General features: G+C 40.9%; 1 pseudogene; it reads left to right on the forward strand.

Annotated features, from left to right (window-relative positions):
* Window positions 1–11,065: 11,065 nt before the first annotated feature.
* On the forward strand, window positions 11,066–17,635 carry LOC147420387 (uncharacterized; annotated as a pseudogene).
* The last annotated feature ends 5,855 nt before the right edge of the window (window positions 17,636–23,490 follow it).

Below are 23,490 nucleotides of genomic sequence, written 5' to 3' on the forward strand. Positions count from 1 at the left end.
TGGTCGTTGTAGAAGGTCTAGAAGCCTCTCTAGTAAGAGAGATAGAGAAGGAGAGAGAAGGTAGAGATAGAGAGAGAGGAAAGACTGGGGTGGGGAGAGTTTCTTTTACAATCTACTAGCCACTGGCTAGGTTTTTAGGGAAGAGTGGAGTTCGGGGCATTTACAAAGGTTTTGTTGATGGTTCGGGTGGTCGGTGTGAGGTTTAAGGCTGCCAGAACTGGTATTTATTGCGGGAAGCCGAGATGGTGCATGTCGCTTCCTCTCGGTGCCATCCGGGGCATGCCTTCGGCACCTCTTCTTGTTTTGGTGTTGGCGACGTGCGAGTTGGCCGTCTTCTTTTTGTTGTTGGCGTTGATTCCTTTGGTTTTTTATTATTCTCTAGTGTATGCATATATGCGTGCGTGTCTTGTATGTATGAGTGTGTGTGTGTAAGCGTGTCGATCATAAGTGCATATGCACACGTGTGTGTATGTGTTTATATATGTGCGCATGAGTGTATGTGTGCATATGTACAGGGTTGTGGGTGTGTAGGGGTGTGTGTGTGGGAACGAGAGAGAGGGCGGGAAAGTAATTTTACTATGTATATAACATAAGATATATATGTTTTTTTTAATGTGTGGCAATGGCAACACAGAGAGAGAGAACGAGAGTGAGAGAGGGAGGGAACGCGGGCGCGGGGAGAGGGAGGGGGTGAAGGGTGTGAGTGTGTGTGTTATGAGAGAGAGAGAGAGAGAGAGAGAGAGAGAGAGAGAGAGAGAGAGAGAGAGAGAGAGAGAGAGAGAGAGAGAGAGAGAGAGAGAGAGAAATAATTATCTACGCCTGTGGGCCTGAACGAGAGCACCAAAGAGAGAGTGTGAGAGCGGCAGCTCTGCATCGGACACGGACGAGGAGGGGATGAGGAGCATGGGGGGGGGGGGGGTAGCGGGTGAGTGTGTGGATAAGAGAGAGAGATTGCTTGCTCTACGCTGGCTGCCTGCAGGCTTGGGAGGGAGCGGGAGAGAGAAAGAGAGAGAGAGGAGCCTCGGGCTGCTCCTGGCCGACAGCAAGCAAGGAAGGGGGGGGGGGTTATTGAGGGTCAAGGGGGTGGGGTAATGAGAGAGAGAGAGAGAGAGAGAGAGAGAGAGAGAGAGAGAGGAGAGAGAGAGAGAGAGAGAGAGAGAGAGAGAGAGAGAGAGAGAGAGGAGAGAGAGAGAAGAGAGAGAGAGAGAGAGATAGTGTATTATTATGCTAGCCTGCGGCTGTTTACACACACACACACACATAGAGAGAGAGAGAGAGAGAGAGAGAGAGAGAGAGAGAGAGAGAGAGAGAGAGAGAGAGAGAGAGAGAGAGAGAGAGAGAGAGAGAGAGAGAGAGAGAGAGAGAGAGAGAGAGAGAGAGAGAGAGAGAGAGAGAGAGAATATTATTGTTCTTAGGAGCGCGGTGGCCCGCCGGTGGGAGAAAACAAGAGGGAAGAGAGGGAGGGGAGAGTGAGATCGAGGGAGTGAGGTAAGAGAGAGAGGGATGGTTGTGGAAAATAATGAAAGAGAGAGACTTAAAAAACAAAACGACGGCCTGCCATGGAAAGAAGGTAGTTGTTTTATGCGCCCTACGGGGCTTGGCGGAAGAGCGAAAAAGGAAAAAAAATGAGAGGGAGTGTGGGGTTGGTGGCGACAGTAAAAATGTTATTTTTTTGTGGTTTTCTTTACCTCCGGCTCGCCGAATGGGTTGGTTCATGCGCTCTCGGCTTCGAAAATTGAGAAATTTAAACTCTCAAGCCGGGCTAGAGGGAGGTGCGGCTAACCCGGTATCACTATCATTAGAAGGGCTAGTCATCAAATTGCCCTTTGAAAACCAGATTCAAATTTTAGAAGGGCCATGGACCTATGGTGATGGTTTTTTCTATTTGGTTAGTCACTTGTGACTAACCAAATTTTAGAAGGGCCATGGACCTATGGTGATGGTTTTTTCTATTTGGTTAGTCACTTGTGACTCTTAGCCCTTGGGATTTGTCCATGGTGGATGAACTCATGAACACTTACAACCTAACCTTCAACAATAATCTTTTGTAATTACTTTTGTAATTACAACCTTGACCTTGTTTCCTTGGTTGTCTGATATTTGGGCGGTTCCGTATTCTTTGATCGTGGACAGAAGCTCGTAAGCTTTCTGAAAGTCCACTCCGCAAGGCTCTTGTTCGTAAAAATGTTAGAGCCCCAACCTGCCAGTTAGCCTCTTTGGTTTCTGGCTTTTCAACTACATCATAGACCTCTTATTGAATCAATTTCAAAGTGACAACATGTTGTTTTTTTTTCTTTCTTAAAAAGACTTACACAATAATGGTTTCTAAATTGCAATCTATTCTACAACAAATAAAAATATGCATATCAAATGATTTATGATAATCAACAAGAGGCAGGATGATAGGGTTTGGTGACGTTGTCAGACATTTTTTGGATAAAGATAAAGTCACTGATCCATGCTAAAAAGCTTGCTCACTGGCCTCGAGTACATAGATGTACATAATGCTTTGAGTTTTTAGAGTGCTCTTGTAAAATTTATGTACAAAGGCTTGGTTTTGCTTAGTCATTTGGGAGAGTTTTGGGTTGGTCAAAATTCTAAAAGGTGGTTTTCAATGAGTATTTTCAGTCATGCTTGATAGCCGGTGAATCGAACTCATACATCATGAGCTACATGCATTTGAAATGGGCGGTTCCTTACTTAGAAAGTGGGTGCAGATGCATGCGAGGAAAGGCAAGTGGGCCGATTTGATGGATTAAATTAGAAAAGGCAGCCCCGAGAAAATCTGATCGAATTGAGTGCCTCCAAGCAGCCCTCAATCGGATCATGGAAGAGAATTGCAAACTCAAAGCTCGCCTTAGCAAGTCTGAGGCACGATTTGATTCCATGGTCGATCTTGACACCAAAAAAGTCAAGGAAGTCAAAGCCAAGGCCATCAAAACCCACTTGGCAACACTTGTAAAGGTGAAGACATGTGTGACAGTAGAACTTTGAGAACGACAAATCCAAGAAGGAAATGCCCTCAAGGTCCATATTGGTGGGCTACCCCAAGCATGGGACACGACGGAGAGTGACTTCTCAGAGCGCATCAATTTCCTCAACGAGACTATTCAACCAATCAAGCTTGACTACAACGCAATAGATGGTATCACCTCAAGAGGCCTTGACAAGCCCATACCAAGTGGTCATGCCATTTCTGAATTCGAAAGTAGGGAAGGTCAGCTCATTCTTCTCCAAAAATCACTTCTTCTCAAAGACACCAAGTTTTGGATCGCAAAAGAACTCACTCCGCTACAACTCAAACACAAGAGTGAAGAACTCAAGAAGGTACATGAAGCCTGTAAACAAGGTAAATGGGCGATCTACCGAGGTGGTAAAGCTATCATCTAGGAGTTTCAAAATCCCAAATCAGCTCTTCCCACAATTGTCCCCCCTTAGATTTTTGTCTTCCCCCTTTTCTTTTCACCTTCCCAATGGACCCTCAGTCCTTAATTGATGTGTATCATCATCCTCTACTTTTAAGACACAACCATTGTAATGGTTGTTTTTGGTCCCATGGGTCATATATGACCTCCATGGATGATAATTCAATCTCTGTGTGCCAGTTTGTGTGTGTGTGTGTGTGTGTGTGTTTACTCTCGCAATGTGGTGTACACATACATTCACCCTCCACAATGTTATTTTCTTGACTATGCTTTCATTCATATCACTCATTCAAAGGTAGCACTAGTTGCTCGGTGCCTCTGGATGCAATCGGCTATGGCCTAAACTCCATGCTAGGTCGGGTGTAGAGAACTCCTTCCCTATGCAAATGCTTTCACAACTCTGATGTATACTGAAAATTGTATAAAAGTGGAAATTGTGTATTTTGTGCATAGACCCCAGGGGAGGGGTATCTCTCACACTGTTGCATAAGAAGGGTTGGGGGTTTTATTTTTGCGAGCTTTCAGTTTCAAGCTTTTACAATTGGAACTGTTTTTTCGAGCTTTTAAACCCTAATTTTACACCAATGATATCTTTAACTATCATTGTATAGTGGAAAAACTCAAAACCTTACAGTACAATCCTTCAACTACCAAACACTTCTAAGAAATATGGAAGCATGTCTATGCTTATGCAAAATGAAACTTTATAAAAAGCACCATTTGTATGTATTTTTGAGGCTGTACTGAAAACGTGGGCTCCCACATGGGATTTCTTTCACATAAACTTTTATTTCCAACACTTTAATGATTTTGTTATCTCACAAAAATCAACACACAAGCCAATGGTGTCAACATAATCTAACTACAAAAGAAAGCTCCAATCAAAGTCATCTCCACATCATGTGGCCGTCATGTACCAAACAAACACAAATGAAATATCCAAATGAAATGTATGGAGCATACCAAAATGCCATGTCAATGTTATATGGCTGCCATGTACATAAAAACATAAATCAAAGCATGAAGATGTGTACTGTCAAAATAGAGTTTCCTCAACCAAATGTGCATCCACAATCAACATTTCACAGGTCCACATGCAATATCGGTCAAACATCTTTCATAGAGCACATCATCTAGCTCTAGACACATGCAATGCCTCATATCTTCCGCAAAATCTTGGCCCAAACCACCACACCCCGCAAACAAGTCCAAAACATAGTCATGAGGCTCAGTAAATGTTGCTAGCAACCACCTGACCATATAAAAAATAAATTAGAAACCGAATGCAAACACATATATACCATAACATTCACTAGTATCATACTTTGGACTAGTCTTACCGAAAGAACAAAGAAGACCGCTCTGCCCCGCCTCTAAGAATAACACCATCAATCTCAATGGGGAAGACTACATCATCTATCATGTAGCTACAATCTGCTGGAAACAATCTCTCAGCAATTTTCTCCCCTGCCTCTCTATCATAGTGTGACATAGGATGGCCAATACGATACCAAAGACACATGGTAAGATCAAGTACCTGCATGAATAAAAAACTCAAAGAATGAATGGCATAGCTACAATGTTTTTAGTTAGGAAATTAAACTATGAAACTAAGTTTGTTATCTCACCACCTCTCTAGTGAGTGGATGCCGATATGCGTATTATTACACATGAGAGTCCATGTACGTAAGAGCACAAGTCCTACCCTAGTTGCATCTCCAATAAAATCTCCAATATGCTCGGACATGCACATGGTGACTAAAAACCCCTCATCGGCCAAAAACTCACGAGCAACATCCATGCACCCTGTCACTAGACCCCTGGAAAATGTGTTCCACTTGGGAACACTCATGCCTTCTACAAAAGTGAATGATGACATGTAAGCATACAACCATAGTTAGTTGTAGGTACTAGTCCAAAGAAAAGTTACTTACCCAATGGGATTGGTCCTAGACCATCCACAAGCAAACTTGTAGGAAAATCTGCAAAGATAAGCCTAGCAACCTCACGACATGGCACACCATCTTTGCTATATAGATTTGTATTCTGTGTTGCAAAAAAATTGTTGATGCTATAAGAAAACCAAACATAAATTATGTTCAAAATCATAGAACAATGCAAGAAGAAAATGCAAATAGGTAAGCACTATGAAAATCTACCTATCAAGGGCAAACTTATCAATTTGTGATATATCCACAAGAAAAACATCTACAATAGTTTGGTAATGGAACCCTGCAAGCATTATCCAAATTAGCTTTGAATTAGGAAATATGGAAGACAAATATGCTAACAATTTTCTTAAACTTACCACCTACAGATCGTGTGATCGGCCTTCTCTCCCAAGCCTCTCGCCCAAGTGAAGACTCTGCAACAAATGAAGTAGTGTGCACCAATGAGGATGTAGTGGGCACATTAGAAGAGGGTGCCATATGGGGTATAGTGGTTCCCAAAGAGGACATGCCGGGCTCTGTAGATGGCACAATGGGAGGCATTGAAGAAGGAGTGGATTTCCTTGATGTACTTGGAGGCTCCATTTTCCCTATACCCTTCTTGAGTACATTGCTTGCTAGTGGAGTACCTTGAGAGCCACTCTCAATGGTGTTTTGAGTAACTCCTTGAAAAACGAGAGGGAGAGACTCTTCTTGTGTCTCCTGTAAGTGCTCATCACTCTCATTTTGAAACCCTTCACTCAACAACCATATAACACAATATCACATAAATTAGTACTAAAGTAAGACATATACATTCTCAAAATAAAAGAGCCACTAGTGTTAAGATACTTACTCTTACGTAATTCAAACTCTTGCTTTGGAATAACTCCTAGTGGATAATCCAACCACCAAGGACAAACCTTGGCTTCCCATGTTGTCAGATTCCTTTCAATCAAAGAGGGAGAGAACATTGTATTCTCATCACGTACATCAATCCACTCTCTAGTGAATAATGGGGCTTCATTCAATTCCTGCGCCTCAACGCATTGCATAACCCATCTACACAATTTTTAGAGCATCATCCACTTTGAAAAGCATATAAACGCAATGGTATAATAAATGTCATGTATCCAAAAAACAAAAAGTGAGTCTCCTTTGTATGGAGAATACTTTTTCAAAATAAACCATAAACCCTATCTTGGGCTCCCACAAGGGATTTAAGTGTTTTCAACATGGACATTATACACACGCGTATTGTCAAAAGAACCATCCACCCCATATCGGGCTTCCACAGGGAATTTAAGGATTTTTTGTAAACACAAGATGATATTTCATCATTCTCAAAATGACCCACTGCCACCAAACCATGGCAAAAAAATGAAATGATTTTTTTTTTGCAAAGAGTGCAAGTGGAAGATGCAAACCTGTAAATCACTCTCTTAGCCGACAACACAAGCTCCGACATCTTCTCACTAGAGTCGGAAGACTTCACCGCATCCATTAGATAAATAAAAGCCTACATACATAGTAACAATCAAAAAGCACACTCAACTTGATCTTGTGTAAATTAAAACATGTCTATATTCTTTTAAGAACAATGGTCAAACGTCTACCTGCAAAATATGATTCTTCATGCTCATCTTGTAGAATAGGTCAAAAGAATTAGGAAGTTGTGGACCTTCTACTTGCATCCTTTCAATCATAAGTGTAGCCTCCCCATGCAAGTGAGCCCAATAAGTCTCCTTTTTCATGTAACTTCTAAAAATCTTGTAATCACCAAAATGCAGATATTGTGGATCCTTAGACTTAGTGAGGCTCATGAGGTGCAAAATTATCTTCTTTCTACAAGCAATAAGAACAACATATCACTTAATTATATAGAAAAACAAAATGGAATGAATACAATTAAAAATGAGAAACTAATAGCTTCAATACCTTTCAGGAGTGATTTTAGAGCTTGTCAAACAATAGAGCTTATCTCTAGTGATCTTTAACATTCCAGGTTCATCCCATTTAATGCTAAAAAGAAACTTGAAGAACTTATCACCATTAAGAGGATTGGCGATTGACAAGTACTTGTAGCCTCTATCTTTCAACCGTTCCTCTTCTACCTTTGTGGCCTTGTCCAGTCTCTTCTTCTTCTCAACATCATTTAGTCCAAGTGCATCTAGCTTTGCTCTTTCTTTGGACATAAATGCAGTGAACTCATCCTAATACAAAACACTGTATTGAAACCATAATAAAATTTTACATTAATTACCCAATGTAGAGTAGGTATCACCTTCCACACAAGTTGAGATATCAATCCACATGGAGTGTTGTACCATGGTGCAACACCATGGTAATACCTTGCCTCCACAGTCATCTCCACCCTAGCCCATTCTCTCATATCAGGTGTCAATTTTTGAAGGATTGAATCTTTATTTGCCATGCCAAATCTTTGAAACATATAAACTTCATGAGTGATGTTTGGCATGACATGTGCCCTGGAAATGCTGCAAAAAAATGAAAACAAAGAGTTGAACACAAGCATTGCTTGCAAAAAAGGAGAGTCAACATGCAATTAACAAACTTACGCATTGGAAGTGTCAAGTGCAAGAAGCAACTCTGCTTCTTTTTCTTTGGACAACTCAAGGAATTGGCAATGAACACTAACATGGTATTGACCATTGTCCGAGTACTCTATCACACACAAAAAAATCATCATTTGTAAAAACAAAGCTTTACAACAAAAGAGTGAAAAAGGTGAAAGATCTTACTATCTTTGATTCTCTTCCACCATGTTTTTAGCCTATGGTTGCTATCCCATACCAGAAACTTTTTTCCTTTGAGCTCCTGACATTCTCTACCAAGTGATCTCTCGAACTCAACATTTCTTTCCCACCAAAGTGGTCCCCATTCCTCCAAATCCGCTGCGGTTATGCGAATGATATCTCCTCTAGAATCCCCAACGGACACAAGGAAATGCCCCATAGTTTCTAAATACCCAGTAGAATCAAATGAGGAAATGAGACATTCTACATCATCTCTAGCAAACCTAGCAGCCTCATGCACCATGAGTCGACAAAGTGGAACCGGAGGAGGCAATGTCTTCTTCTTTACATAAAACTGACTTAGAACATCTTTCATCAAGCCAAGAGAAATTTGCTTGCTGGTAAAGGGGACCTTTACCATAATTAATATGCAGTGAGGGAACTGTCAGGATGACTTTAGATTCCAATCAGGAAGTCATCAGGTCAGAGTCAACTCAGGAGATAATCAGAAACCTACTAGGAAGTAAGTAGGAAAAGACATTATGTGAAAGGATGTAACTTTTCGTAGGGGCTTTTGTATCTTTTGTGATCTTTGATGATGTAAGGAAGTAAGGGGATGACGCTGATGTGTGTGATGATGATGGGAAATGGAAGGCGGCAGTTATATCTATCTGTCTATTGTCTGTTCTGATTCTGATCTATTTCTGATGAATAACTGATGAAATCCTGAGTATAAATATGAGATATATGTATTCCCTTTGATCTTGTCGATGAAGTATCTGAAGGTTTGAAGTGCATACATACTGTGTAGTCCTGTGTTGGTGGTTGGTTAAGTGTTATGCAATTATCAGAGAATATGCAGAATCTGTCTAAGCCTTTCCTGATCAACCCCATTACACTTTGGCGATCCTGCAAAATGTTTCGGATCTGTTCCTTACCTGTGGCGTAGAGGACTGAAGTGTTTCTGATGATAGAGGAGGATGTTACAGACCTGCTATATGAATTTCGACATTGGGAGTCAGAAGAGGAAGAAGGAAATGATTTGCTAATCAGATTTCGCAATTGGGTAACAGAGGAAGAAGAAAAGCAGGAGTACGACAAAATTTTTCTTCGGGAGTACTTTCCACAATTGCCTAGGGATGTGTAGAAGTGTATTAGAATCAAAGTGGTGATCCTCTTCCGGTGCATTCATCCGGTTGGAATATATGATCTCCCTGTAAGTTGGTCGTTTGTGAACATCCGGCAACTCAGGAGATACTTGGAACTTCGGAGGAAGTACGCTCTCAGGCGACAACCAACTGGCAAGCCGACTTAATGTATGAGTGAAGAGGAGGATGGTCGCCAGTCTGCACAACATCCTTATTGGACACGTTTTCGTAGCAGGCAAGGAGTAGGTTCATCCGCAGCAATAGAAGAAGAGGAGGAAGGCAGTCAACCGTCAACTCCTGAAAGGCAAAGTAGTACTTCTTCTGGCAATATCGAAGATTTTGAGCAACAGAATCAGGAGATTTCTAATCTGAACCTGCAAAGGTTTGTGGGAGCATTAGCAGTCAATTAGGTTTTTAGACCAAGAAGGCTGCAGTTTCAAACACACACACCACCATTACCATTTGACCCTTTGAGACAAATAAATCAAGGACAAGTATCGGTACCAGTACCAGTGAATCAACTCCAACCACAACCTGTAGTGATGGCTCAACCAGTACCCAACCCGAAAGTGGGGGCGGCTAAGTTCAGCGGGAAATCCAAGGAGGATGCTGACAGTCATGTGGGGCAGTTTGAGACCAGGTGGATGGCAAGTGGATACAATGTGATCCATAATGATGCTACCAAGAAGGAGCATTTTGCTGCCACATTGCAGGGGAAGGCAATGGCTTGGTTTATGCAGTATGGTATTGCAGCTTTTCCAACATATGAAGCATTAAGAAACAGATTTTTGGCAAGATTCAGGGAGGAAAAGACCCCTGAGGATATCTTGATCAAAATGAGAAAGATGAAGCAAAGAAAATTGCTAGTGGAAGACTATGCTCAGAAATTTAGAAACCTCAACAACAGATTGTTGGCAGCACAGAGGCCATCATTTGAATAGTTGGGCGATTATTTTTATAGAGGATTGAATCTGGAGCTGCGCACTTCAGTAGCAGGAAGAGGAGTGATCAACAATGAAGCAGATTTCAATGAGTTGGTGGAAGCAGCCACAAGGGCAGAAAGAAGGTATGGAAGCCTTGAGAAGAGAAAGAAATCTTCCAAAAGGGAAGAATCAGATTCAGAGGATGAAGAAGATGATGAAGAAACAGATGACTCCTCAGATGAGGAAGACTCAGAGTCTGAAAAGGATTCTGATGAAGAAGATGATGATTGGTCAGAGAAAAAGAAAAAGAAGAAGAAAAGTAAGAAGAAAAAGAAGAAATCCTCCAGGCAGGAGAAGGACAAAGAGAAAAAGGGTAAAAGCAGGGAGCAGAAAGTTCCTGGAAAAGAAGACATCAGTCAAATGATTGTCAGTCAATTGAAGAATTTGGGTCTTACAAAACTGGGTATGCCAGAGAGGCCTTATTGTCAAACATGTCAAGTGTTTGGCCATAGTGATGAAAGATGTTGGTACAATCCAAATTATCGGGGACGCATTCCAGAAAGGGTGCAGCAAAGAATGAATCCACCTGCAGCGAATGTCATGATTGCAGGAGGGCCTCAGGGAAGGCCACAAAATTTTAGAAACTGGGGAAATTCAGGTCCTATTCAGAGACTTCAAGCCCAGGAAGGGTGGGGTAATCAAAGGAATCAGGACAGAATGGGAGGAAATTTACCGTGTACCTATTGTGGAACACAAGGGCACAGACAGGGACCTGAATGCACCCTGTGGTGCAAACACAGGAGTGAGAGGGGGATCCCTATAGTACAATATAATAATAAAGGCGGCCAGCCTCAACAAAGGCCTCCTGCACAGTTAAATGTTGTCATGTTGGAAGAAGAAGAACAGGAATCTGAAGAGTTCCTGATGAATGCCAAAGTGGAGCTTGATAGGGCCCGGATGCCTAATGAGCGCTGCTGTGGAAGAGGGGAATCAAGCAACCTATTCCAATGTGATTGTACAGAGTGTGTCTCAATTGAAGGAGTTAAAGAGGGGGATAATGTTCCTGGAGCTATGGTGGTAACCAGGTCGTCAGGAAAGGTAAAGGGGGATAAGGTTCAGAAAAAAGAAGAACAACAACCAATCGACTGGAAGGTTCAGGACAAGATTAGAATGGGATTATTGAAGGAGATAAATAAAGTGAACAAGCGACAAGAGGATAAAAGAAGGGAAACTCAGGAAGTCCTTGAGGCAATAGTAAGGTATCCGGCGGACAGAATACAGGAAGGAGTTGGTAAAGGACATGATCAGGTGCTGACTGTACAGAAGAAAGCTGTAGTCAAGATGTCTGAGGAGTTTTTTGATGCATTAATGGAAGCACCTACTCAGATCAGTTTGAGGCAGATTTTGAGTTTGGTACCAAGATTTGTAGACCAATTCATGCAGAAGTTACAACAACAGTATGGGGGAAAGAATCCGATTGACTTACAGACAGATAAAGATCCGGATCAGGAGATTGAGGTAGCAGAAATGCAACCTGCAGATGTTGATTACAAAGTTCTAGTGATCAGTGTAAAGATGGAGTAGATATTTATGCCAGGAGTGTTGATTGATGGAGGATCCGGAGTGAATGTACTTCGAGAGGAAACATGCAGGAAGATGAACATTACATGTTGGGATCCGGCACCATTTCAAGTGCAAATGGCAGATCAGAGGAGGATCCAGCCATTAGGGATTGTCAGGAATAAGGAAATTGAGATTGGAGGTCTCAAGTTTAAAGTCAATTTTGTGGTGTTGCAGTTGGAAAAGTCTTCTCAGTCATATCCTATGATTCTTGGGAGACCTTGGCTTAGAGTAGCAAAAGTCAAGCAACATTGGGGAGCAGATTATGTGATATTGAGACAGGGCAAGAAAAAGGTGAGAATGAAGATGGTGGCCAGCAAAATACTTCCACCTGATTGCAGACCTTTGCATGCAGAAACAATCAATATGGCTCCAGAATTGGAAGAAGATGAGGAAGAGGAATTTTTGAGGGTAAATTCTTCTGTCATTCCAATATTTGAAGTGGATGTACAAAATATTGCAGAGAAATATGTAGCTAATGATCTCAAGGTGGAGAAATTGAAGAAAAAATTGGGCAAGAGAAAGCTGTTTCCTGAAGGATCTGATTTGGAGGCAGAACAGAAACAGGCAGAGATCAGGGCAGAGAAAGATTTTGAGGAATATCTTTCAGAAAGTTCAAGGGTAAGGGAAGATGATTTGGAAGACATGGATCTAGGAACAGAGGGGAATTCTCAGAAGGTCAGGGTCAGTGTCAATCTGGATCAGAATTTTAAAAGAGGACTGCAGGGTTTACTCAGGGAATACAAGGATGTATTTGCCTGGCACTACAGTGACATGAAAGGAGTGGATCCAGCTTTTTGTGAACACAGGATCAACCTGAAGGCTGATGCAATCCCAGTGGTACAACAAAGATACAGATTAAACCCAAGTTATGCTAAGCAGGTGAAAGAGGAATTGGACAAGCTTTTGGCAGTAGGTTTCATTTACCCGGTTGACAAGGTGACATGGTTATCTCCAATAGTGGTTGTTCCAAAGAAGAATGGGAAGATCAGGGTTTGTGTGGATTGGAGGAAGCTGAATGCTGCCACACTGACTGATCCTTTTCCACTTCCATATTGTGATACAATGTTGGATGCGGTTGCAGGACATGAAATGTATAGCTTTTTGGATGGTTTTAGTGGCTATAATTAGATCAGGATGGCAGTGGAGGACAGAGAAAAAACAGCCTTTATTACAGAATGGGGAGTGTTTGCTTACAATGTGATGGGGTTTGGATTGAAAAATGCACCTCCTACTTTTCAGAAGTGTGTTCAGCAAGTGTTTGCTCCTTTCTTGACAACTTTTATTGAGGGTGTTCCTGGATGATTTCAGTGTTTTTGGGAGAAAAGATGAGCATTTGGGACATCTCAGGCTCTGTTTGCAGAAGTGCAGGGAAGCTAGACTTTCTTTGAACCCTGAAAAGTGTGCATTTGCAGTAAGCAGTGGGATTCTTTTGGGACATGTGATATCAAAAGAAGGGATTGCCATTGATTCCAGGAAGGTGGAGGCAATTCTGAAGGCACCAGTACCTAAGAACTTGAAGCAGTTGTCAAGGTTTTTGGGACAAGTAAAGTGGCATAACAGATTTTTGAGGTATTTGGCATATGTTTGTCAATCACTCACAAAGCTTACCAAGAAGGATGTACCATTCTTATGGTCTACTGATCAGCAAAAGGCCTTTGAATTATTGAAGACGATGTTGGTGGTGGCACCAATTCTAATTTCTCCAGATTGGAATTTTCCATTCCATATATTTGTGGATGCAAGTCATTGTGCAGTGGGAGCAGTCCTGATGCAAGACAGTGAGAAGGGATGGTTTAGACCTATCTATTATGCAAGCAAGGTGCTATCCTCTGCTGAAAGGAACTATTCAGTAACTGAAAGAGAAGGTTTAGGCATGGTCTATGCATTGAAGAAGTTCAGGCATTACTTGTTGGCCAATAAGGTGGTGTTTCATGTGGATCATCAAGCTTTGATCTATATGGTTAATAAACCACAGTTGTCAGGCAGGTTGGCAAGATGGGTTCTTTTACTTCAGGAATTTGACTATAGTGTGGTGCATACACCGGGGAAAGAGCATGCCATTGCAGATTACTTGAGCAGATTGGAGACAGGAGAACCACCAAATGGAGTGCCTGATGAATTACCTGATGCAGGACTGTTTCAGGTGGTGACAGGTCTGATAGCAGAAGATTGGTATGATGAGATGTTTCAGTTCTTGGTGGAGGGTTTTTTTCCAGAAGAGATGACTTCAGATAGAAGGAAGAGGTTGGCATTGAGGAGCAGATCATTTATGGTAATATCAGGAATGTTATACAAGAAAGGAATAGATTAGGTGATCATAAGGTGTGTTTCAGGGAAAGCTGAACAAAAGGCAGTTCTTTCAGAGGCTCATTGGGGCAATGCTGGAGGACACTTTTCTCATGAAGTAACTGCTAGAAAAGTATTTCAGGCAGGGTTATGGTGGCCAAGTATTCATAAGGATGCTTACAACTATTGCAGGCAGTGTTTGGTCTGTCAGAGGGATGGAAGGCCAAATGATGCAGATAGGATGCCTTTGCAACCAGTGGTACCACTTGAACCTTTTCAAAAGTGGGGGTTGGATTTCATGGGACCTATTATTCCTTCTGCAAGAAATACTCAAAACAGATATATTCTGGTGGCTACTGATTATGCAACAAAATGGGTTGAAGCAGTGGCACTAAGGGATAATACTGCAGGTAGTGTGGCAAGATTCCTCTATAGGAATATTATGACCAGATTTGGGTGTCCTGTGGAATTGGTTTCAGATCAAGGAGTACATTTCCTCAACAAAGTGATCAAGAAGTTGACTGAGTCACACCTAATAATACACAAGAAGTCTACAGTGTATTATCCACAAGCAAATGGACAGGCAGAGAGTACTAATAAGATCCTGATCAGAATTTTGAAGAAGATTGTGGAGGACAATAGGAAGGATTGGGATACAAAGCTTGATTCTGTTTGTGGGCTTTCAGGACAGCTTTCAAGGTGACAACAGGTCAGACACCTTTCAGGCTAGTATATGGACTAGAAGCAGTAGTACCAATGGAATTTGTAGTTCCTAGTCTGAGAATTGCAGCTGAGCATAGACTGTCTCCAGAAGAGTCTATACCTTTCAGGGAGGAATCCTTGTTGAAATTGGAGGAAGATAGGATTCTGAGTGCTTATTTGGCAGAAGCAGTGCAGAACAGAAGGAAAGCATGGGTGTTTCGACACATTAAGTTCAAATTTTTTAAAAAAGGAGATTGGGTCATGGTATATAACAGTAAGTTGGGGCCAAGACTAGGGAAACTCAAGCTGAGATATGTAGGGCCTTATCAGATAGCAGAAGTCAGAGGGCCAGGAACTTTTGTGTTACAGGATGAAGTTGGGAACCAGTTTGGAAAACCACTGAATGGGTATCGGTTGAAATTATTTGAAGGGGAGGTTCCTCAAAAAGAGTGTCAAAATGAGGTGGGAATATATTTTCTCGATTCGAGGGTACGAGGTATTATGAATAGAGAAGTGAAGGTGGAGTGTGAGACCACGTTTTCGTGTTTTCAAACTGACAGAGGACTTGACATCTCAAGTAATAGTGCGTCAGCGTTAGTGCCCGCCATGCAGAAGAGAAAGAGTGTGTTGCTAGGTGAAGAGCAAGACCAGCGTACGCCGCCGTTAGCTAGAGAAGCTACAGATTTTGAAGCGATGGTGCAAAGGAGGGGGCTGAGATCGGCAAGGCCAAGCCCTGGAACAATGGTGGAGATCGACGATGAGGAAGAGGATGTACAGCAGCCGACACCGCTTCAAATGAAGGCCAGACAAGCAACAGAGCATCATCTCATGGATTTTAAGGTGGAGATCGATTCCTTCCAACCCAAACATGCACGATGGCTGCAGTCTATTCAGCTATTGGAGTATGCACAGTTGCCATGGACACACTGGCATTTCACGACTCAAACAAGCATGATGATGGCGCAACTTATAGATTGTAATGGATTGGTGGGACACGGAGTTTACTTGTCAGCAGCATTAGTGGCGACAATATTTGGATTGCCTGAAGGAATTGATAATGCGGTGGACAAAGCATCTGAGGAGGACATGGATGCATAATTCGGGAAGAGTGAAGGTACTCGCAATTATTTTGCTTTGAAAAATGTGTCTGATGCAGAGAGATTGCAGCAAATAAAATGGTTTTTGGAAAGGGTCATGTTATTGGTGAAGTTGGATTACATATCAAGAGAGAATTATGCAATTCTTAGCATGGCAGAGAAGGGTAAGAGATTTGGATGGGCAACAATGTTGTTTGAAAGAATACATTCAGAGGTATTTTTCAAAGAAAAGAAAAGAGTGTAGAGAAGTACAAAAGTGGGACCTTTGATTGCTGCAATTTTCATGCATGTAAAGAGTAATGGTGTATTGAGGGCGATGACACCATCAGGGTCAAGACAGGTGGCTGACAGACAGGAAGGACACAGTCAGGAAGTATTTGGGCAGCATGAACTGTTGGATTCTGAGCAGATGATTGACAGGGAAATGAAGACAAAGAAGTATCATGAGTCCAAGACAGGCATATATAACAGTATGTGGTCAGCAAAGTATTCACATGGTGAATGTATGGAAACTATGGGGTTGAATACAGATGTAGAGATTCCAAAATTCTGGGCTGAAGAGGAAGATGGACATATAAAGTTTGTGGGGGCTCAGACAACTCCGGTGAAGCGTTCCATCAAGTTGAAGAAAAGAAGGTTAGATGTCGTGCAGACCAAGGAGACTGAGAGTGGAAAGAAGCAAGAGGATATCAAACAGTCTCTTGTTAAACAATTTTTTCAAGATGTTACACACTCAAAAGCCTTAGAGTCTGTAGAGATATTAAAGGAGTTTGTGGAGCAGCAGAACATGAACGGTGTACTTTTGGAGAGGACAAATGGAAAACTTGTGGAGGAGAAAGAAGAATTGGCAAGGCAGTTGAGTAAAAAGACAATGACAGTGGAGAAAATTGAAGAGTTGCAGGAGAAGCTCAAGGCAGCATCAGAGCAAAATCAGAAAATGGAAGAAAAGTTAAAGATGTTTCAGGGTCATTTGCACAGAAGAGAGAGCAATGCAAAAATGTACAAAGTGTGGCAGAATGAGTGGAAAGCAGTATTGACTATGGAGTTGGGGAATTTAGCAAATACTAATGTAGCTTTAGAAGTAGACAACAGGGTTCTGCTGAATAGAGTGGCAGCCTGTAAAGATGTGGAAAAGCAAATTAGAGAATGCACAGATGATGAGTTGTCAATTGATGGATGGTACTTGTCACCTGAGGAGGTTGAAGACATGAAGGCTCAACTGAGGAAGCAGGGAGAACAAATTTGGCAAAATCTGGGAGTCAGGCTAGAAGAAGTGATGTCTAAACCATATGAAATATTTGCCAAAGAAGAAAACAAGGAGGAGTATGAGTTACTTAAATTTCAGTATGAGGAGTTACATGAAAAATATAACTCTCTCCTTGAGCAACAGTCACAGGACAAAAAACAGATTGAAAAAGAGGGTGTTCAGGAAGATGATGTACTAAAGACTCCAATGTTGGATACTTTAGTGAATACAATTGCACAGCATGTGGAAAAAGATAATCAAGAATTGGAAAAGTTTTCTGAAGAGATTGCAGATTAGGGGCAAAACAGTGTGGTTGCAAAAAAGGAGAAGACTATACCTAAAACAAATCTGATGTAGCAGGCGCAGATTAATGAAGAAGAAAGCTTGCAACATCTGATAGTAGATCATCAGGGAGATACAAAATTGCAAAATGTGGAGGACAAAGTTGAAGAAATGCTTACTCAAGAAGATGGTGTGCTGGAGGTTGAACAAAAGGAATGATCAAGGGAATTGTGGGTTCAGGTCGCCAAAAAGTTTCTTTTTGGTACCACCGGGTGTGCCAGGTGGTAAAGGGGACCTTTACCATAATTAATATGCAGTCAGGGAACTGTCAGGATGACTTCAGATTCCAATCAGGAAGTCATCAGGTCAGAGTCAACTCAGGAGATAATCAGAAACCTATTAGGAAGTAAGTAGGAAAAGACATTATGTGAAAGGATGTAACTTTTCGTAGGGGCTTTTGTATCTTTTGTGATCTTCAATGATGTAAGGAAGTAAGGGGATGACGCTGATGTGTGTGATGATGATGGGAAATGGAAGGCGGTAGTTATATCTATCTGTCTATTGTCTGTTCTAATTTTGATCTATGTCTGATGAAATCCTGAGTATAAATATGAGATATATGTACTCCCTTTGATCTTGTCGATGAAGTATCTGAAGGTTTGAAGTGCATACATACTGTGTAGTCCTGTATTGGTGGTTGGTTAAGTGTTAGGCAATTATCAGAGAATATGCAGAATCTGTCTAAGCCTTTCCTGATCAACCCCATTACACTTGCTTAGGTGTTTTGAATGCTTATTCTCCTCATCCCCTTCAGGATCACTATCTTCTTCATTGTCATGATGATCTTCAATGTGAACATTGGTCTCTGCATAGAGAGAAGAAGTGACAAACATTCAATTGCCCAAAAACATATGCAATTAGGATTAGATAGTGTAAAGTATTTAATTTACAGAAATTTTTCCAGAGTCTCCTTTGTACGGAGACAACTTAAAAAAAAAAAAAAACCGCACACCCTATATAGGGCTCTCACATGAGATTTAAGGACCTTTTCTCCAACATAAACAAAAACAATACTTAATATTTTCTCTAGCAACTATCAATGGTTATTAATTACCAAAATTTCCAAACGAAAAAAAACGTCCATCAAATTTAACAATCTACCATTGCAAAATTTATAATATAAACTATGTATTGACATAAAATTATAACATACACTCATAATTTACCTATGATGTCTACATCATCTTCGATGTTGTTGGAGTCTTCATCAACTTGAGCCTCATCATCAATAAAAACACACCTTTTGAGAATCCTTTTCTTTTTATTTGGTGGAGTGTCCAAATGTCGGACTCGTGATGATGCCTCCTGATTGATAGCTCCCTTTGGTATACAACTGGACCTAAGCTTCATGCTCACTTGACGGTTGCTAAAAGGAGAGACTGGAGGTTTTCTTTTCTTGGTATCCCTCTTTGGTGCCATTATCTGCACAACACATATAATATAGTTTTTAGTTTATATAAGACCACATAAAAAATGCAAAAAAAGGGGGAGACAGAGCTTCCCCATCATCCGCGTGCGTGCGGATGATGGGGGAGCTCTACCTCCCCTTTTTTTTTGTCGACACAGATGATGGGGGAAAAGCAGTTCAAAAACCTTAATCAAAAGCCTATTTCCAGCAACACCATTGACAAAGCTCACCAAATCTACAAAAAAAAGGGGGAGGTAGAGCTCCCCAATCATCCGCGCGTGTGCGGATGATGGGGTTGCTCTGTCTCCCCATTTTTTTTGCGTTTTTGATGTGTTTATTGAACAAATATATATCAAATAATTTAGGTTTTATTTCAATAACCTCAAGCAAAAGCATTTTTCCTACAATACCGTTGACAAAGCTCACCAAATCGACAAAAAAGGGGGAGGCAGAGCTCCCCCTTTTTTTGTCGATTTGGTGAGCTTTGTGCTATTTTCATTAATTTTGTCGAGTTAATCCCAAAATTTAATGACATCTATCTGATAAATTGTATGCTTTAATCCAAAATGGCCAAAAAAAGGGGGGGAGCTCTGCCCTCCCCCGCGCGCGGATGATGGGGGAGCTCTGCCTCCCCCTTTTTTTGTCGATTTGGTGAGATTTGTGCTATTTTCATTAATTTTGTGGAGTTAATCCCAAAATTTAATGACATCTATCTGATAAATTGTATGCTTTAATCCAAAATGGCCAAAAAAAGGGGGGGAGGGCAAAGCTCCCCCATCATCTGTGCGCGCGCGGATGATGGGGGAGCTCTGCCCTCCCCCCCTTTTTTTGGTAATTTATGATTAAAGCATACAATTTATCAGATAGATTTGTTATGAACACCAACATCGTTATTAATCAGAAATTGAAGAAAGCCAGTCATCCCAAGAAGATAGACGCGGGATGATGGGCGGGCTCTGTGCCTCCCTTTTTTTCCGCGTTGAACGGTTCTCTGCGGTCTATCTTCCGAGGCCGCAAAGACAATAGTGTGTGTGTGTGTGTGTGTGTGTGTGTGAGAGAGAGAGAGAGAGAGAGAGAGAGAGAGAGAGAGAGAGAGAGAGAGAGAGAGAGAGAGAGAGAGAGAGAGAGAGAGAGAGAGAGAGAGAGAGAGAGAGAGAGGAGACACCAACATGATGCGTACGCGATGGTACTGGACTGTGTTAGCTCGAGTAGGTAGACGATTGGTTTCCAAAGTAGTAATGCTTCAAACCTAAGCTTTGACATTCACTATTTTTGACCTCTTTCTAGTCTTAAGCAAAGCGGCCACAATTGGGTTTTTTTTTTTTTTAAAGTCCACGATTCTCGGCCATTTTCAACGAGCTGTAACTCCCAAATGGTTCAGAATTTGCCCGGGGCCGACTCACATGAATTTGTTTGCCTTGTTGATCTCTTCGATAGTTGTGTGATACAAAAAATTCATATCCAGCTCAATTTAGCTGAAAATTCACCTACAAGTTGATAATTTCTACAAAAACAGCGCAAAACAGCATTTTCTCCCCTTTTCCCTAATCTACGGGCTGAAACGAGCATCAAAATGAAGGAATCTGAAAAACCTTGAAGAAGCAATATTTTTCCTTGCATTCAGGGCTACAATTTCTACATACAAAACTTTTCCAAATTTTGACCTTAGCATCCTCAAAACTGGCTCCCAACAGGTGTCCCGGGTCAAAATTTGAAACTTCACGGAAAGGATTAGAATAAAGTCCTAGACTGTGGAAAATGGTGAAATAAATGATAAATATTATATAAAATTACTATACTCTGTATTATATACAATATATGTATAATCACAATATATATATATATATATATATATATATATATATATATATAAAATATGCTCCATATACTATATTGTCTATTTACTATATATTGTTTACTGTAAGTATAACGTTATATACTATATAATCTATATATACTATATAACGTACTGTAGTGCTACTGGACTGGATTGGTACTGGACTGAACTTATCCTCGACTAGACTGGACTAGTACTGGACTGAACTTAACCTTGACTGGGACTGGTACTGGACTGGATTATCCTGGACTGGACTGGTGCTGATACTGGACTGGACTTATCCTGGACTAGTACTTATCTTGGACTGGACTTATCCTGTACTGGTACTAGTAATGGACTGTACTAGTACTGGACTGGAACTGGAAATGGTATTGGTATTGGTATTGTACTGGACTAGACGTGACTGATATTGGAGTGGACTGATACTGATACTCAACTGAACTGAACTGAACTGAACTTGATTGGTACAATACAACTACTGGACTGGACTGGATTGGTACTTGACTGGACTGGTACTTGACTGGACTGGGCTGGGTGGACTAGTCCTCGATTGGTCTAGTACTGGACTAGATTGGACTAGACTACTACTAGATTGGACTTCACTGGTACTGGACTAGACTGATATTGGACTGGACTAGACTTGACTGGTACTGGGTGGACTAGTACTGGATTGGACTTGACTAGTATTGGACTGGACTAGACTGGACTTGACTGGTACTGGACTTGTTTGGTACTGGACTGGACTGGTATTGTACTGGACTGGACTAGTAATGGACTAGACTAGACTGCTACTAGACTGGACTTGATTGGTACTCGACTGGACTAATCCTATACTGCTACTGGACTGGACTGGTCCGGTACTAGTACTAGTATAATGTAATGTAACTATATATACTATATACTTAAATACCATATATTCTATATATACTATACTATGTCCATTTTAATTTTAAAGTGCTTAATTGGGAATATAAAAAACTATACTCTATACTATCTATCTATCTATCTATCTATATATATATATATATATTATAAATAATTTTTAAAACATTGTATATTTTATAACTCCTATGTTCATTTTTTTAATATGCGCGTATTTGGGGAGATTTTGAAAGCTCGATAGGTGAACATATGGATTTGACAACATGATGATTCAAATGTATCTTAATGGCTATGACTGTGCATATCTTAAAGAGTATTCGAATATTCCAAATTTATTTAGAATAGTTTTCAATAAATGAATTAAATTTAGAACAGTTTTCAATGAACGCAGCAATAACTTTTTGCAGCTGCATGCTTTTACACTTTCTTTGTACCTTATGCACATTCTCTTCCTTCTCTTTTCGTCATTTTTCTTATCTCAAGTATTATTCCTCCTTGTCTGTCTCAAACATGATAGCTACAACTACAACAATGCTTTCATGGACGATTAATGGTGCTCATATGGATTATAGAGTCTCATTACAAAATGGAGAGCTTCAACTTAGTGAATATTTTCTTCAAAGCCTATTGCCTCCTTCTATTAAGTTTGAAGGCTTGCAAGCAGTCGTTCAGACAGGGAGCTCTCAGTCTAAGGTCAATGTGTTGCCTAGATGGGATCATGAAGATCAAAAGCATTACCTTCTTGACCATTCTTTGTCCTCAACTTACCACATTCTTCATTCAGATGGCTATGTTTATGTGGCTGACAGTTTAGAAACAAATGAAGAAGTCATTGATTCTTCTATGTTCGCTACACCATGTAACAAAAGCTCGACTCCATCACATTTAAATGTTGATATTGATGAAGGTATAGACACAGTTGTTTTGGAGACAGTGGAACTAACCAGGTCACCAGGACCCTTTCAAGACACACAAGATGGGGTGGAGCATACAATGTAGGAGTATTCAAAGGATATATCCATCATTTCATGGATGAAAGACAAAGGTAAATCGGGCAGGTTGTCTAAACTTTTAGAGATTTGTGGAATTCCCAAAAAGGTTGACGAGCTCCCAAATTTTTATAATGGCAATGTTTGTTTCGAGCTTCCTCCAATTCACAACAATAAAAGGATGCTCGGTATGGAGCAGAAGTACGACGGTCACCTTTGGTCTCGCCTAGCATCGACCAACATGGCCATAGATTGCATTGTGTGTTTGAGTTATTGTCTTGGAAGCCTTCAATGTTGCAAAGTGACATGCCCTTTTTACCTTGGTGAAAGGAAATACAATGACGCCTTCTTTCATGGACATCTGGACAGACAAATCAGCATGGGCTATCCTGCTAGCGAAGGTAAATCTAAAATAACCTGCCACTATTGTGACAGAACGGTCACTTGTTCAAATGTTTGCAAGTGTATGATCTATTATGTGATGCCAAAGGAAACAACAATAACACGTTTGGTGATCCATCTGGGAGTGCATGACCACAATGTACAGCCAGGTACAAGAAGGGCAGCGCTTGAAAAAGTGTGCAATCTTGTTAAGATAATTTTAAAGATTGAGAAGGGGGGTCCTAGAAAAGTACAGATGTTAGTTGCTCATCAAATGCTATTTCAATCATTGACTAAAGAAGATGATTTAGAAGCCATTGATGTAGAGCTTAACCATTTTCTTGAGGAAATGATGCCCCTTGTTCAAAATAGGGGATTCAAAAGTATTTTGTCAAATGAGAAAGCTAAACATGGTCAGGTTGTTGGTGATGGATACGACAATATACTATTGCTACAGAAACAGTGTGTTTTTCCATTCTTTCATGGAAGTCGTTTTCCAAGCCAAGGTGGACCTAAT

This window comes from Adiantum capillus-veneris, chromosome 28 (assembly GCF_014529385.1).
Source record: "Adiantum capillus-veneris isolate H3 chromosome 28, ASM1452938v2, whole genome shotgun sequence".
Lineage (NCBI taxonomy): Eukaryota > Viridiplantae > Streptophyta > Polypodiopsida > Polypodiales > Pteridaceae > Adiantum > Adiantum capillus-veneris.